Here is a 13,748-nt window from a genome sequence, read left to right as displayed (position 1 = left end):
TAGTGAGATGTAAAATATACATAAAAATTGTATAACAGTATCCAGAGACAATAGAAAAGATGGCCTGGAGGACCATTACATGGTAGGAAGCTTGCCACAAATCTCAGAAGAATGCAGTAAGGGCAGAGAATGGACCCCTGTGACAATGATAATTGGAAATGATCACTCTGGACAAAAACTAGATGCTGAAAGGAGCTATAAAGTGATAAGCATGATAATCCTTCATCAACAATATTGCAAACCACAGAAAAAAGAAAGGGATAAAAAAGAAGGGAGAAAGAGAGAAAGAGTGAGAAGAAAGAAGAGAAAAATGTTTGCCCCAGTGGCAGGCAGACGGGAGAAAGAAGGAAAACTTGAGACATTGGTGACAGAAAGTATACACTGGTGAAGGATGTTTTATAATGTATGACTGAAACTCTATCATGAACTAACTTTTAATTGTGGAGGAAAACAACTGTATTAAGAACAATCTTATAACCACAGTATTTAAATAAAGTAATTTAAAATTTTTAATTTAATTTTAAAAGGGTACTTAAAATATCTTAACTTTTGTTTCTCTTTCTTGCTTTTATATTTGAAGGCTTAAGTTTATTTGAAGAGAAAAGTAATATAAATACAAAAGTGTATACAAGTGCAATTAATGTTAGCCAGGAGAAAATGGAAATCAGAATGAGCTAAGAAGTTGACTACCAGTTAAGATGTTAGATATGCCATGTTTTTAAAATTCCATTTCTTTTTTTTCAATTTTTTATAAATTACAAGTCCTTCATGGTTATATTGGTATTTCAGGCATATAGTGACAGTGAATTATTGTCATTCCTACTACCAGTGTTGACCTCCCTCCACCAGAGTTTCCAGCATGCATCCCATACCTCAACTCTTAGCCCTGGGACTACCAGAGTAAATGATCCATTTTGTGTTTAACTAGTTATAGTTTGGGTCTCTTGATCTATTGTCTCTGACTTTGGCTTGGGTATATAGTTCTTACCATCTTTGTTTTCCATCCAATGCACCTGATACTACTTGGGCCCTGGGCCTCATCCACTTAAAATTTCCATTTCTATCCATGTAATTGAGCTATTAAGGTATTAAGGTATTGCGGTATTAAGGAAATTTGAAACCACTGGGAAATGCTTTGGCCTTTTAAAAAAGTTTGAAATATAGCCTACTTTTAAATATTTTATTATAATATCATGATTTACCAAGTTGTTTATAATATTTCATGCATGGTGTTCAAACACCAATCCTACAACCAGTATGATTTTCCCTTTACCAGGGTCCCCAATTTCTCACTCACCACTCTAACCTGACTTCTTGCAGATATAAACAAATTTGCTTCATATCTTTTTACAGTACAAAGGCAAGTAGAATAATCAAAACTTAGGTGAACAAGAGTAAATTTGAAATAATGGTTATATCTCTCTATGATGTTACTAAAGTAAGTGTGTAAGGATTTACTGGGCTGTGGTTGGTGCTTTCTGTGGTTGAGCTTTCTGTGTTACTGTTTAGGCTAAATAAGCTTAGTAGATTTCTTTTAGAATATAGCCTCTTGGGGCCTGAGTGGTGGTGCAGCATTGAGTTGTTTGCCTTGCACGCGTCTGACCTAGGATAGACTGCGGTTTGATCCTCCAGCATCCCATATGGTCCCCCATGCCAGGAGCAATTTCTGAGTGCATAGCCAGGAGTAACTCCTGAGTATCACTGGGTGTGGCCCCAGAACAAAAACAAACAAACAAAAGCAAACCAGAAGATATCCTCTTGAGGTCCAGGATAGAACTAAATATCAAAGTAAGAGTCAACAATAATTAAATCATGAGACTCAAATTTTAACAACCAACACTTAAAATGGGCCTGTTGTGCTTGCAGGCTGGGGGGCACTCTAGAAATATATGGTGTAGGGAGGTTGACACTGGTAGTGGTATTAGTCTTCAAACATTGTATGTCTGAAACTCAACTAAAGAACTTTGTGAATCACAATGATTTTAGTAAGAAAAAAAATTTAATAACAAAAAATGAAGATAGCCTCCTTAGTATTTTATTTTCTTTCACTTTGTTTTCATGACTAGAGACATTATGTCCCTAGTAATATATTTAATATCTAAGGCATATAAAAGAACTATTTGGGTAAACATAAAACTAAAATTATCACACTGTTCATCTGTACTGAAAAATACTGTAAATCTTAGACAAAATTTTCCTTAATGCCTTAAATTAATCTTTTAAATAATCTTTTGGTACATTTTATAAACTAAAAAAGTATACAGAAATGTTTGTAGAATTTTCTCTTTTTGCTTTGAATCTTTAGAAACATTTCTCATTTAAAAAATAAGTTTTACAAAGAGAATCAAATAAGAACAAATCACATGAAAACATATGCAACAAATTTCAATATTGATACTACATAAAATTAATTAAAAATAGCTATACTAGGGACCGGAGAGATAGCACAGTGGTAGGGCCTTTGCCTTGTGCACAATTAATCCAGTACGGATGGTGGTTCGAATCCAGACATCCCATATGGTCCCCCGTGCCTGCAAGTAGTGACTTCTGAGCACAGAGCCAAGAATAACCCTGGTGCGCTGCCGAGTTGACCCAAAAACCAAATAAATAAATTAATTAAATGAAAATAGTTGTACTAACGAAGATTACTGTTGCTATTTTATAATATGTTTACTTGCATATTTTAAACAAAACATGTAACTTTTAAAAATAAAATTCTTTATTTTAAACAGCTCGGTTTATAGATACTCATGATACAGTTATTTCTGGCATTCAATGTTCCAACACCAATTTTACCACTAGTGTAACCTAATTGGTAATGTTACCACTAGTGTAATGTTTCTTCCTTCATTGTATCCAGTTTTTCTATCTCCTACAAACCTCCTTCTCAGCATATATGAAAAATTTACTTAATATCATTTGGTACAACCCAATGATAATTGAATTATCAAAAATAACCTATATTAAAAGAAAATTTGTGAAAATTGTTGTCTTACAATAATATCATTATGTCATTGTCTGATGGTTTACTCAACTATTTATTGCTCTTCTGTTGTTGATTTTGTTTGTTGAACTTATATGACTTCTATGATAATATCACATCTAAGTTGGTGTATTACTACTGATATGTCAAGTATTAAAATTATAGAAGTGATGCACAGTCAAGTGTGCAGCATCTCAGTCCAGGATTTCAAGAAACTCTGGCAATGGTCTTATGAGCTCATATGGCAGCATCATGGATCCTAAGAGTGACTGCCAGGAGTTCTGGAAGCACAGAAGTGGTGGGGGAGGTTGCCCACCAGCACCTCCATACTGGCTCTCCCAGAACCTTCATACTTCCAGAAGTTTCAGCAGCTACAGCCATGATCCAGAGCTGACGAGAATGTCAGCCAGTGCCATCAACTCATCTAATTCTTGAAAAAGGCAAATTAAGCAAAAACTTGTGGATATACTGACCTTGCATCAGATTGCACTGGGGCCCATCAGGAAGAAGGGTAGTACAAGAACCCCACCTTGCTGAAGTTCTGGCTGCACACACAGACTCATCTTACAAAGTTGTCATACCTATGGCCCAGCATCACTAATTTCTACTAATTTTACAGAGACTCCTAACCTCCAAAAACTCCAGAAATGCCAGTTTTGTGGCTGATATTTACAGAGACTATTTAGAGCATTGGAAGGCCACCTCCCCACTCATGCCTCTGTACTTCCAGAAGTCCTAGTAGCCATGCTCTTGAACCACAGCTGTTATCCTCTGATCTCATTAGCTCAGTTCCACAGATCCTCAAAGTCCTGGACCAAGTACCTGCTTACATGGACGCATTACGCTTCCATAATTTCAAAACTGACTTTCCAGAACTACAAAATTTTAATACTGACTTCCCATTAGAAATAAAATTATCGGGCCCGGAGAGATAGCACAGCGGCGTTTGCCTTGCAAGCAGCCGATCCAGGACCAAAGGTGGTTGGTTCGAATCCCGGTGTCCCATATGTTCCCCCGTGCCTGCCAGGAGCTATTTCTGAGCAGACAGCCAAGCCAGGAGTAACCCCTGAGCATCGCTGGGTGTGGCCCAAAAACCAAAAAAAAAAAAAAAATAAAAAGAAATAAAATTATCATAGAAGCCACATAAGCTCAACAAACAAAATTTATAACAGAATACTCAATTAACAATAAACAGCTGAGCAAACATTCAGGCAGTGACATAACAACCCCATTGTGATATATAATGATTTTCACAAATTTTCTTTTAATACTTTTTATATAATTCCATTTATATAATTCCATTACCATTCTGTTGTACCAAGCAATATTAAGCAAATTAGTCTTACTCACCAATGAGGAGGCTTTAGGGAAGTTGGTTAATAAGTGGCAAGGGTAGAGAAAACGTTACACTGGCAGTGGGATTGGTGTTGGAATATTGAATACTAGAGATAACTACATTATAAATAACTCTGTAAAGTACAGTGCTTAAAATAAAAACCTTTTTAATGGCATATCTGGAGTTTGGGGAGATTAGGGTCTGTGCAGAGATTAGTGGAGAAGTGATGAAGCTGGGCCGTTGGTAAAACAGCAATTGTAGGGTATGTGAGCAGTTGCTGAGGCTTCCGTAGGGCTGGGGACTTGCCCTTGTTCTGACAAGGGACCCCAGTGTGATCAGCTGCAAGACCAGTATATGAGGAGTTTTTGAGGCTTTGTTTGCCTCTCTATGGTATTGGTCAATGAGCATACATGATGGCAGTGACACAAAACCATGTATTTTTAATTTAAAAAATATTTATTTAAAAAATTAATTTCTACAATTTTAGATATTATTATGCATTCCTTTTTTAACATTTTTGAAGAAAATTCTGCATAAAGAAAAGTGCACAAAACAATCGTGTGACTAACAAATAAATAAAAGACAAATCAGAAATAAATGAAGGGTCAAAAAATATATCTCACCATATTTGAACATTTTGGGATTACAAAAATCAGAATCCTTATTCCCACATGTTGACTGTTCCTTTCCAAACAATATGTATTGCTGTTTTATTACAAATTTGATTAAGAAAAGAAATGGACAAAAGAAATTTTATTTCAGTAAAAGTATTCCATTCCACGAGACTGTTTCTTCTCTTATTATAAATTCTTGAGTTGTTTTGCTTTTAGACATCAGTGCTTTGAACTTGGTTTCTCGGAATCTCCTCTTGTGAGATAATTCTGATCGTTGTGCTGCCAAAATCACATTTCCTACTCTAAGAGATAAAGTCAAGAAGTTGGCATAAAATAAAATCACCAAGGTAACCTGCAGTATTTCTGAAGCAGATAAAACATGAGACTGCTGATAACTCCAAAGTATTACATATTATATGCATTCATGGGTTAGGACATACATGCCTCTTCCACAAGCATTTTGCTATTTTATTGTGTAACATACAAAATATGTAGTTTTTCTTCAAATTAAGCTGAAGTTGTAAATTAACAACTGGAGGAAAAATTGGTAAACCAAATTTGTCCATCTACTATTTAATGTTAATTTAAAAGGTATTGACTTTAAACTCTAAACCTGAATTGAATAGCCTATTTAGGACTCAGAAAGCTAAGACATTTTAAATACATAAACAGCCTCTTCCTCCTATTTTTGCCTGCCTGTTTTATATCTAATTGTCCAGATTACACAGGTTTCCAATTGCTCAAACAAGACAGTGAAAGGAAAATGTATCTCATCTTATAGAACTCGTGCTAGCCTCTGGAAGAATTATTTTTTAGGATCACATGATCCCTAAACAACTGTAGTTCTGAGGGCTGTGATGAAAATATTTAGTTGGATTACCAAGAGTTCAAAGATTTTCCCCTCAACCATGCCATAGTAATAGATTTGTATCAACATAGAAATCCCCAAGTGAGGGCATTTTGAAATAAAGTCTATAAAACCAACTTTTCATGGGAATCACACATTTCTATTTGGTCTTTCTTTTACTTTATGCAATACCCTTGGTTCTCTTCCTTCTCCTGAAATCATTTTCTGTGAAGAAAAGTGATGTACCTATAAAAGCCCTGAGCAGGCCTTAGGACTGTTTATTTTTGTTTGTTTGTTTTTGGTTTTGTTGTTGTTTTAGAAAAAAAAGCTATATTCCTAATTCCAGCCCAAGTTCCATGACTAATTAAGAAATCAGGGAGCAGGGATTAATCTCCATGTCATTTGAGTTAAATGCTACAATATGCTGATTACCTAGTGGAACTAGTGGGTTGCAACTGCCCACTCTATGAGGTTCTTGTGGTAGATTTTCTCAGTTCTTCCCTGAGCACTTCCCTGAGTACCTGGAGTAGCTAAAAAGAAAAGTGGTAGACTCGTATCAACTACTTTTCTTCTCTCCACTTCACCTGCAATTTGTCTATTCCCCATCACTCCAAGTACCCTGAAGAGTGAGCAGAGTGGATAAAATACATAGTGGACTAATGTAACAATTTAGGAGACCTGAGCAAGCCTGCTTAATCTTTATTACTCTAGAGAGTCTTTATTATACATAAACATTATACTAAAAGGTTGCATATTTAAAAGTTATACAAATATAAAATTCACTATTTAATATTTTCAATTAGTTACAAAAAGAAAACTATCTTCATTCTTATGTTCCTTACATAAATATCCTAGAAAATAAATTGTGGAGTGAAAGGACAGTGTATGTATCACTCACATACAGTGGTCCTCAAACTATGGCCCGTGGGCCACATATTGTATTTGTATCTGTTTTGTTTCTTCATTGCAAAATAAGATATATGCAGTGTGCATAAGAATTCATTCCTAAATTTTGTTTTTACTATAGTCAGACCCTCCAATGGTCTGAGGGACAGTGAACTGGCACCCTGTTTAAAAAGTTTGAGGACCCCTGACACAACATGAGAAGACACAGGAGAAATTCATATAGAATCACTTCCCAATAGTTTCCTAAATAAATGAATAGTTCTACTAGTCTGACATGCCTTGTTTGAATGAGTCTAAATAGTCTATTCAGCTTCATCCTCAAAATACTAATATGAAATTTTTAAATATTTTTTTGACATAAAGAAATGTCTTACGAATGGCTAAAGAAACTGTGGTACATATACACAATGGAATATTATGCAGCTGTTAGGAGAGATGAAGTCATGAAATTTTCCTATACATGGATGTACATGGAATCTATTATGCTGAGTGAAAAAGTCAGAGAGAGAGAGAAAAACACAGAATGGTCTCACTCATCTATGGGTTTTAAGAAAAATGAAAGACATTCTTGCAATAATAATTTTCAGACACAAAAGAGAAAAGAGCTGGAAGATCCAGCTCACCTCAGGAAGCTCACCACAAAGAGTGCTGAGTTTAGTTAGAGAAATAACTACATTTTGAACTGTCCTAATAATGAGAATGTATGAGGGAAATGGAGAGCCTGTTTAGAGTACAGGCGGGGGTCGGGTGGGGAGAAGGGAGACTTAGGACATTGGTGATGGGAATGTTGCACTGGTGATGGGTGGTGTTCTTTACATGACTGAAACCCAAACACAATCATGTATGTAATCAAGATGTTTAAATAAAAAAAATTAAAAAAAAAGAAATGTCTTAGAATTTGATGACTTTCTTTTAGTCAATTTCTGAAATGGTTATGGAAGAGAAGGGAAAAATTAAACTCAAATTCAGGCCTTATCACTATTCATATGCCACTATGTTAGTTTTATTTCATTATTACCATTCTTAAAGATTCTCATATTTCACATATATATTCATACTTCTGACCAAATTCTATATGTACAATTAAATGTTTAACTACTATAAAGTTTTCTTTAATTTTGTTTAAACTGAGAAAGGCCCTTTAACCATATCATAAAATTAGAAGTGAGAAAATATGTGAACTCAAGGCAATGAGAACAGCAGCTGTCAGACTAGACTCAGCATACACCTAAGTATTTAGTCAGAACTTGGCAAGCCATTCAAAGTACTGCCCCCGGGTAGAACTAGAAGCATCTAAGATGGATTCAATACAATGGAATAAATGGAGTAATGGTCTATGTAAAAAAATAAATAAATAAAAGCCAAATGTCTGTGTGATAATGGAAACTCAGAATCAGAGTTATATGATACTCTAATTTGTCAGTGTTTCGGTATATTAAAGATTTTACGACTATGTAGAGAATAAAGTCTGAGCCACCACATTGGTCTTTAAAAGTTATATAGTTCTGAACAGCATCATAATTTAAATATATTATTTGTCAAAGTGGAAAAATTTACTAAACTGTATTCTAACAGCTATATTTTAAAACACTTTTATCTTTTGCTTAAGCCTTGCAGAGAGAAAAATCATTATTTATGAGAAACCAATATGTGAGAAACCAACATTAAAACATGGAATTTGTAAAGATAGATAAGGCTATGAAATATCAGCATTACTGTTGCCTGGTACCTTTTAAAAATCCCAATACTAGCTCAAAACAAGCAGAAAAATCCTTTAGTAATGTCTGAGCCATATTCTTAAGTATTTAAACTTTTCCTGAAACTTAAATAATACAATGTGCATGAATATGCAGTCAGTTTATTTTTTCCTTTTAAAACTTAAATGGTACAATATGGTTTATCTGAATAAAAGATGCTTTAAAGATATTAACTTACACTTATATATAATTTAAATTGCTTTAACGATATTAATTTACACACAAGTAATAAAAGTTTTCTCTTTCTTATCTCTGCATGGGAAATTGGAAGCAAAATTTTTTAAATGTATAAATTTGCTATTTCAAAAGTAGTCATAAAACAATTTTTAATGTCACTAGATAATTCTAGAAAAAAATTGTTTATTTTTGGTTAATATCAAAAGAAAATATAAATATTTAAGCTAATACAGGACAAACTAAAAGTCACAGATTTAATAGTCTACTTGCATAAATATAGAGTAGAAATTTTATATAGTTTGTAAGTAAGCAATAGACAAATTAAGTTAAAGCATAAATATTAATTGTTAATTTTTCAAAAACATTAGAAGTTAATAAATGAACACTGAAGCTGTTCAAAACTATAATGAAATGGAGGTTGTTATTTTGTTTTAGGGGACCAAAATTTTTTCAACTGTGGACCATAAGGACATCTATGTGTCCCAGAATATCCCAAAAGGTCTGCAAAGGAAAATCACGTAAGTGAAGGGGTCACAATATGAGGGAACCAACCAGGGATAGTTGAGGAGCCACAGAAAGGGTGGGGTCACAACATGAGGGAAAGGAGCCACAGAAAGGAAATAAGTTAGAAGGTTAGATAAGATTAGAAATTAGATACTTAGATAGGTTAAAAAATTTTGTGGAACTGGTTGAAGGAAGTTGAGAATGGTAGTGGGACTGCTATAGGAAAATAGTATGCATAAAACTCAATTATGACTTACTCTGTGCATTACACATTTTTGTGCAAAACATTACAGTGTCTTAATAATATTTAAAAAATCAAGAGGGGTTGGAGCAATAGCACCGTGGGTAGGGCATCTGCCTTGCACAAGGGGGGCCTGGGATCCATCCTCTGCATCCCAGATGCTCCCCAAGCCTGTCAGGAGTCATCTCTGAGCACAGAGCCAGGATTAACCCCTGAGCACCACCAGATGTGGCCCAACAAAACAAAACACTAAAATAGAGGAAATAGCTTCTTTCTCATAGTAATTCCAAAAATATGCTCTATAATATACCATTTCTTAAAATCTTATCTTTTAAGATTATAGCTTAGAAATACCTTAGAAATATTAGGTATTATCCTTAAAGAGCTTTATGTCTTAGGAAGAAAATAGAATATAAACTCTTCTTAGTGCTATAAAATGTGTATGTGTTTACAAAATAATAAAAATGTCAAAATTTCTCTTCACTATTTCACTTTTTAATAGTACATCTAGAAGAGCAGTGTTCTATAAAACTTTGCAACAGTGAATATAAACTGTAAGTCCTAGAGAACAGAAGAAAGTAGAGTTATAAGAAAAATAAGAGTTAAAGATGAATACCTACAATGTAAAAAGAAATGTTCCAGACGAGACCTATTATGTATGTGAAAACTTCCCCTCCCGAAATGATGCTTAGAATAATCTTTGAGTGTGACTGTAATTGGAAAAATTGTCTATTATCAGGAATAGATATCAAGGTAAGATTAATCACCCTGGAGTAAGGTGAGCCCTAAGTCAAATGATTGGTATCTTTATAAAATAATTAAACAATAGGATTTATATAAAGGATTTATATTTATACATAAATATACATTTATATATAAAGGAGTTATGTATATTAAAAAATAAAAAAAAAGAAAAGAAAAGATAAGGCCTCCCAATTCTTACCACAGGCTGTGCAGAAAGAGGAGGTATAGTAAATGCACCTCATATACACCTCAACACAGGCCCTTTGCCTGGTCTGTATTGTGAACTGGGGACAAAAAAAGAAAATTTTAAAGCATGCTTATGATTTATTTGTAATATCAAATTTAAACATATTGCTTAAAAAACACAAGTAGGGCCAGAGCCCTAGCACAACTGGAAGGGCATTTCCTTTCATGTGTCCTAACCTAGTTTGAACATCTCATATGGTCCTCTAAGCTTGCTAGTAGTAATTTCTGAGTGTTGAATTGTGTGGACCAAAACAAAGAAAAATATAAAACTTTTTTTACATATAAAGCCCTTGCTCTCACAGCTGAAGTCAAAGCCAAATCTTTGAAGGCCAAGAAAGCAGTGCTGAAAGGTGGCCACACTACAATGAAACACTCACACACACACACACACACACACACACACATACACACAATTTGAATCTCAAACAGCTTCAGAAGTCTCGAGATGCTAAGGCTAAAAAAGCAGCTCAACCTCAGAAGAGTGCCAAGGAAGAACAAGTTTTACCACCATGCCATTATATGGTCACTCTGACCAATGAGTCAACCGTACAGAGAGAAGACAACAATATATTTGAGTTCATTGTGTATGTCAAGGCCAACAACTACCAGATTAAACAAGCTTTGAAGAAGTTCTATGTATGACATTCGTGTGGCTAAGCTTAATACAGATCTGATGATGAGAAGGTGCCATATTCTTTGCTGTATCGTGATCTTAAATGTTACCATATAAAACAAAATCGAGATTATCTAAATAGTCAATATAGTTAGTTCTAAACACATTTCACCATATATAAATAAAGATAGGAGCCAGAGAAATAGTACAACAGGTAGGGTGTTTTCCTTGCATGTGGCTGACCTGAGTTCAGTCCTCAGCATCCCATAAAGTCCCCTGTGCCCGCTAGGAGTGATTCCTGAGTGCAGACCCAGGAATAACCCCTGAGCACCATCAGTTGCATAAGGCCCAACAAAACTAAACAAAAATATATAGTGAGAAAAATAGAAATCATCTCTTATTTAACTACCATTATATTCATGCATCAATTAAGGACAGGGATATGTTCTCACCATTGCATCATTTAAGAATTCCATCATTGTTAAAATGTTACTTGGCCAGAGCTAGTACATATTTTATGTATAACTTTTCTAATTCCTTTTTCTAAACACTTTTATTTATTAAACATTTTAAATATATCAAATAGACATTTAGCAACCTTATTTATATAAATTCTGGGAAAAGTAAGTTTACAAAAACTAGTGTTCAAACTGAGTTCCTAAGACATGTTTAGGTTCTGGGATGTTTTTGAAGTTGGGGCAGCAGATTCCCCCCAATCCTGACTTCAAAAACTCTGAGACACCTCCAGAACCTGGTTGGGCAAGTCTCCTGCCCTGCTGAAGCCTAAGAAGCTGCACACACATCCATAACTGCAGCCACACCAAGTGACCCAACTTCACCGCTTTTTCACTGATCTTTTCAGAGACTCTTAATAACCCAAAATTTCAGGAATGCTGGTTTGAGGACTGAGAACTCTGAAATCTCCTTGAAGTCATGGTAGACACGACCTCCACACACACATGCCCCCCCCATGCAACCCACTACATACCTCTATATTTTTGGAAGACACCCTGTAGCCACCCCACAGCCACCACCATGTTAGTTCAGTTCTAGATCTTTGAACTCTGGGAGTGCATAGCTAATGACACCTCTCTCCATATTTTTCAATACTGACATCCTAGTAGGAACTTAGCAAATTAAATATGAAATTACCATAGAAGTCACCTAAGATTAGCAAAAAAAAAAATGTAACAACCAACAGCTTAATTAACCTTCAGACAATGACTTAATGGCCTCATTGTGAGATATGAACATTTTCATAAATCTTCGTTTAGTAAAGTTTTCTTGCTAGTTCTATTGTCATTTAGTTGTATCAAGAAATATTAAATAAACTATTCACACATGCCAAGGGGCAGTCTTAGAGAAGGGTGAGGGTCTGGGGACAATGGTGGAGGGAATGATGGTGGTGAGATTGATGTTGGAATATTTAATGTCAAAAAACTGTAGTATTAGCAACTTTGTAGAGTATAATGTTTATGTAAATTAATTATTTTATTACAACAAATCCTAATTCCTAAATACTGAATAATTTGTGTTTTTAATAATTCAATAATTTATAAAAATTCTCAAAATCCTTTCGGCTGAAACTTCAAAGTGAAAATTACAGTTTAAAGCCATTTGAGGGTGAGGCAGATAGTACACAAATAAGGTGCTTGCTTGAATGGTTGCTGGTACATTGTGATCCCTGAGCATCTCCAAAAATGACCCCGAAGCACAGATTCAGGAGTAGTCTCTCTGCATTATTGGGTATAGCTCCAAAACAACATAAGATATTTAAGAGATTCTAATGCAGTAACCAACATAGCATTTCAAAGTCACAATTTAAACAGGAAACTGCTGTTTTAGCCTCAAACCATAAACCAACCACAATTTTCAGACTGTGACTAGATTTTCTAAACTGTTTGTTGGTGCACATCTCCAAGTATTTGGGACTTGATAAATATTTACTGAATGAACAGATCAATATATTATTCCCATTATCCACATACATACATTCACTAAAAAATGAAAATTTTTTTAGTTTTTAGTTTTTTTCATTCATTTTTTTCAATAGAATTAAATTCATCATAGGTGTGAATACCAGTTGAGTTTCAAAGTAAGCATTATAAAATATTCAGAGTAGAAAAACACAAATTTATCTTCCTAGTTGAACTGATGAAATAGTAAATATATGGTATTATTGTTCATTAGGCAACTCAACAGTATTTCTCAATTTATGTTGTTGGTGGTGACTGTTTTCAGAGGTTAAATGAGAAATAATTTATAAATCATGTCATTTTTTACTATAAGCATGCTGTTCTAATAATTTTGAGTAAATTTTGAGGTGATAAACAATATCACAATTAAGTTCTAGAATATTTCATCTAGTTTTTCTTTTGGTTTGGAGCCATACTTGGCTGTGTCCCAGGTCTATTTCTAGATTTGTGTTCTGAGGTCACTTTCAAGGGACCACACAGTGTCAGGAAATAAACCTGAATGTTTTACATTAAAAGCCCATTTAGTTATCTCCCCAGCACTGAATATTTTTGTCTTTTGAAAAAATTCTGCCATGCCAGATAACTTATATTTATTCCATGCTCCTATCCCAGCCCCAGACAACTACCAATCTTCTATGTCTATACTTTTTTTACATACATTTCAAATTAATAGGCAGTTTTCTGCTTTGCTCCCTGCCTTGTTTCCTGCTTTACTCATTGACTGGTTATCTGCTTTTCTGCAGAGGCAGCCAAGAAAAGCCCCAGCAAACATAATCTCTTCGGGGACCAGCATAAGCCAAGAAA

The 13,748-nt window shown here is 34.5% G+C and overlaps 1 pseudogene; it reads left to right on the top strand.

The window, feature by feature from the left end:
- Positions 1–10,291: 10,291 nt before the first annotated feature.
- On the top strand, positions 10,292–10,407 carry LOC126016680 (uncharacterized; annotated as a pseudogene).
- Positions 10,408–13,748: the final 3,341 nt, after the last annotated feature.

The sequence above is a fragment of the Suncus etruscus genome, chromosome 8 (genome assembly GCF_024139225.1).
Source record: "Suncus etruscus isolate mSunEtr1 chromosome 8, mSunEtr1.pri.cur, whole genome shotgun sequence".
Taxonomy (NCBI): Eukaryota; Metazoa; Chordata; class Mammalia; order Eulipotyphla; family Soricidae; genus Suncus; species Suncus etruscus.
The sequence above is the reverse complement of the archived record's forward strand: the minus strand, read 5'-3'. Positions and strand labels throughout refer to the sequence as shown.